This window comes from Ovis canadensis, chromosome 3 (assembly GCF_042477335.2).
Source record: "Ovis canadensis isolate MfBH-ARS-UI-01 breed Bighorn chromosome 3, ARS-UI_OviCan_v2, whole genome shotgun sequence".
In the NCBI taxonomy this organism is placed as follows: Eukaryota; Metazoa; Chordata; class Mammalia; order Artiodactyla; family Bovidae; genus Ovis; species Ovis canadensis.
Window position 1 is genome coordinate 198,440,163 of NC_091247.1, and position 5,005 is coordinate 198,445,167.

A 5,005-nucleotide genomic window follows, 5' to 3' on the forward strand; every position below is an offset into this window, starting at 1 on the left:
TTCCATTACTTCTGGCAAAATCCTTCTAATCCTTCAAAGCCAAGTTCAAATGCCACCTCCTCTGTGTGAAGCCTTCTCTAACTCCCAAAGCCAAAGTCAAGGATAGGTAACTGAGCTTCAGCCAGAGACTTAAATCCACAAGGGGTACTGAAATATTCCTGGGATTTTACCAAGGCCCTGGAGAAAAAACATTCTTCACCAGAGTTCCTGCACAAAGAGTACTGTATGGAGTCATTAGGTTAGTACAAAAGTAATTGTTGTTTCAGACCATGAATTTTAAATCATTATAACTAGGCTCAAACACATCCTTATTTATCAAAACAGAAACCATTACAATCAACACATTTTTGCCAATGAAAAATAAGCTTGTATATTTCTGTAGCATAAAAATCCATGCTTCAGGATTCAGCGAGATCTTGGAAAGTATTTTCTGCCTCCTGCTGGTTGTAGAAGCACTTTTCCTGCAAAAAGTTGTCAAGATGCTTGAAGAAGTGATAGTTGGTTGGCAAGAGGTCAGGTGAATGTGGTGGATGAGGCAAAACTTTGTAGCCCAATTTGTTTGACTTTTGGAGCATTTGTTGTGAGATGTGTGGTCAGGTGTTGTCCTAGAGAATTAGCCCCTTTCTGTTGACCAGTGCTGGCTGCAGGCGTTTCAGTTTGCAGAGCATCTCACTGACTTGCTGAGCATATTTCTCAGGTGTAATCGACTGGGATTCAGAAAGCTGGAGTGGACTAGATGGGCAGCAGACCACCAAACGGTGACCATGACCTTTTTTTTTTTTGGTGCAAGTTTGGCTTTGAGAAGTGCTTTGGGGCTTCTTCTTGGTCCAACCACTGAGCTGGTCATCTCCGGTTGTCATGTAAAATCCACTCTTCATTTCATGTCACAGTTCAATCAAGAAATGGTTAGTTGTTGCATGGAATAAGAGAAGACTAACTTCAAAATGGGGCTGGTGCACGGGGATGATCCAGAGAGATGATATGGGGTGGGAGATGGGAGGGGGCTTCATGTTTGGGAACTCATGTACACCCGTGGTGGATTCATGTCAATGTATGGCAAAACCAATACAGTATTGTAAAGTAAAATAAAGTAAAAATTAAAAAATTTTTTTAAAATGGTGATTTTTTTGATTTGTGGTCCACTCATGAGGCACCCACTTACTGAGGTTTTTCACCTTTTCAGTGTGTTTCAAATGCTGAATGACCATAGAGTGGTTGATGTTGAGTTCTTTAGCAACTCTTTTGTGTAGTTGTAAGAGGATCTGCTTCAGTGGTTGCTCTCGTTTGGTCATTGTCCATTTCCAATGGCCAGCCACTGCACTGCTCATCTTCAAGGCTCTTGTATTCTTTGCAAAACTTCTTGTACCACCACTGCACTCTATGTTCATTAGCAGTTCCTGGGCCAAATGTGCTGTCAATGTTGCGAGTTTTCTCCACTGCTTTACAGCCCATTTTGAACTCAAATTAAAAAATCACTCAAATTTGCTTTTTGTCTAACACCATTTCCATAGTCTAAAATAAATATTAAAAGTCAAGTAATGTCATTAGCAAAAAAAAAAGAACCATAAAGTGAGAAATATGCATTAAAATGATGTATAACATAACCACATTTATTTAAGAATGTGTTCCAACATCAAATGGCAAAGTTCAACAATGCAAAACCGCAATTACTTTTGGACCAACCTAATAGAAACGTGCACCCCTTGGGGCAGGAGGTAAAGCAGTCCCTCCCCCAAGTGACACATGAGTGTTTATAATCAAGAATGGGAAAGACAGTCTGAAGTTAATATTGAGGAGCAAGCAAGAAGAGCGTCTAGCCTGTATCTATACAGCAATGAGAGAGAGAAAACAGATACCCAGGCACCTGGAGACTGAAGAAGGTAAGCCTCTTACCCAGAGTGTTTAGGGCTCTTAATTCCTGCTACACTATGACTTTTTGTTTCCCATTTAAAAATGGAAAGCCATTAAATATTTTTGAGGATAAGAATGATAAAAATTTAAGTTGTGTTTTAGGAAAACCAAGTAGCTTTTAATAGTATCAGAATCATGGGCAATGATGACAGGTAGTCTGTAAGATTTCTCATTAAAGGGTAGTCTGTAAGATTTCTCACTAGAAAGACCTTCTGATCCTTGACAGACTAGATGCTGTCCTTCAGTGACTGGAAAACATTCCTTCCAGTGCAAAACCTTAGAGGCTCTGGATTGTATTTCTTTGAGAAGCCATTGTTTCTTGATAGGAAGCCATATTAAAAAACTACTGGATTCACTGCTGTCTGTAAGAACATTCTTCCCCCTAAATATTCTCTCACCCACTTCAAGTCATTGATCATTAGTTACCTTCTCAGCAGGCCTTCCTGAATCAACCCCTTTGAAAGTACTTGCCCAGCTCCCTTCCCCACTTTATCTTCCTCCATTACATAATCTATAGCAATTTCATTTATTGGCATCGGTCCCACCTCCTCCATCTCCAAACTAGAGGATAAACACCATGAGGACAGGGGTGTTCATTTCCTCTGCCCCTTGTTTTATTCCCAGAGTACAATGAGTATTCAATAAATATTTGCTAAATAAATCTGGCTCCATCTCAACTTTTCCAGACTCATGCTCCTCTTCACATCAAACGAGTCTACCATAGCAGACTAGTAAGCATTTCCTTATTTTCTCTGCTCATCCCTGTCCTCATGCTTTTCCTCAAGGAATTTCCTACACCTGCAATGCCCTTTTTCCACATTGTCCATTTATGGAATTTCTATTCATCTTTCAAAACCCAGTATAAATATTGTTTCTTTAATTTCAGTTATATTTGAAGTTGGTGTGCTGATATCACTTTTGGAATTAGTATCCTGGCATCACCAATCACAATGTATTTTATCTTCCTCATTGTTCCCACAGTATTTGATTTATATATCTACTCATTATATTTCTATTCTGTTGATTATTGTTGCTAGTTGTCCATGGGCCCATTTCTCTAGCTAGAATTTGTAGTCTCCTTGAAATTAAGGATTATTCTTTAATCCTGTTTATATTTTCATATGGTTTACCATAATATCTGATATATAATAACATAATAAATACTGCATTAGAATGAGTTGAATTACTTTTTACCCCGTTTTGCCTAGAAGCTAGAAAATGTGAGAAAATGGATTCTCCCCTACAACCTCCATCCAGAAAAGATGCAGCCATGTTAACACCTTGATTTGGGAACTTCTGACTTCCATAAATATAACAAAGTAAATCTGTTTTATTTTAAGCCACTACATTTGTGATAATTTGTCACAGCCTTGATAGAAAACTTCCCTTGGTTATTTTTTGTTTATATCACTTTCTATTTCTAACACATGCTCTTAAACACCATTGGGCTGAAATGCATTTCCCCTCTTCCACTTGTTCTTTCTTTATTTAAAAGTATACTTACTTTTAGAAAATTAGAAGGAGAGAGATGTGACGAGTCAGGAGTAAGAGTTTTCTGAAGCAATAAAAAAAGAAAAGTACACCCTGAAACTTTCACAGTTAAACAAGTAAACAAACTATTTTCCAAAAATCAATGACAGAGCTACAAGAGGAAAACAAATGGAACAGATGTGCCTCTATCATGGTGAAAAAGAGATCCAGACCCCCCTCCCCCCAGCTCCCCTGACTGTCTGCTTCTCCTAGTTACCATTTTAGGCTGGTATTCCAAACAATTTATCTGATCATTCTGTCCCTGAAAAGGGGGTTCTTGCTATGTGGGGTAGAAACTGAGGTCTGGCCAGGAAGCATATACTAGAGTATCCACAAGAGTGTACTACCTGTGATGGTCAATGGCATGAGATGAAAAAGTTCTTGATAGGAATCCAATTCCCATGATACTGTCTATCCAGCTCTCCTAGGTTTAGAAGGAGCGTGCAGGTGTGAGTCACTGAACTTGGAACAATGGTGGACAGGAATGTTTGAGAAGGCTATTGGAGAGAAAACCTGAAGTAATTCTTATGCTGTTACAGTTTTATAAGACTTCAGTGGTATTACAACATCAACAGTTAACAATAATGTAAACTATTGAGTGAATGTAATGTAAACTTTGGGTAAAAATGACATATCAATGTAGGTTTATCCATTTCAACAAATGTACCCTCTGGTGGTGGATGCTGATAATGGGAGAGGCTGTGTTTGGGCATGGGGAGGGGATACACATGAAATCTCTGTCCCTTCCCCTCAATTCAATTTTGCTATGAGCTTAAAGTTGCTCTAAAAACATAGTCTGAGCAGAGGGTGAGCAGAGGGTGAGATGTATGGAAAGATTAACATGGGAACTTACATTACCATATGTAAAATAGATAGCCAAGGGGAATTTGCTGTATGGCTCAGGAAACTCAAACGGGGTCTCTGTATCAACCTAGAGGGGTGGGATGAGGAGAGAGATGTGAGTGAGTTTCAAAAGGGAGGGGATATATGTATACCTATGGCTGATTCATGTTGAGGTTTGACAGAAAACAGCAAAATTCTATAAAGCAATTATCCTTCAATAAAAAAGAAATATATTTTTTTAAAAGCTCTAAAACATAATCTACATAAGTGGTTTTAAAATACATTATAAAGGAAAGACTTCAGTGGTGTTGTGCATGCTCAGTTGCTTCAGTCTTGTCTGACTCTTTGCGACCCTATGGACTACAGCCTGCCAGGCTCCTCTCTGTCCATGGATTTCTCCAGGCAAGAATACTGGAGTGGGTTGCCATGCCCTCCTTAGTGGTATTAGACATAGGCAAACTCAGGGCTTATGGGCAGAGCTAAGAAGTTGCCAGGGCTACTGCTGAATGGTAGCTTTGCTCAGTATGAATGCACTGACACCACTTTCAGCACAGGCTGCCAGGTATCCCTGTGCGGATACAACCTGTGTTTGAGACAATCCCCAAACTTGTAGCTCCCCGACTTGTGCTGCCTTGGAAACACCCTCCTGTTCTTGCCCCATGATGTACCTGTAACATCTCAGGAGCACTCTCTGGCTACTGCCATCCACTAGCCTCTCTCC

General features: G+C 39.6%; 1 pseudogene; it reads right to left on the minus strand.

The window, feature by feature from the left end:
* Positions 1–308: 308 nt before the first annotated feature.
* On the minus strand, positions 309–1,509 carry LOC138436402 (histone-lysine N-methyltransferase SETMAR-like; annotated as a pseudogene).
* Between the last annotated feature and the right edge of the window lie 3,496 nt (positions 1,510–5,005).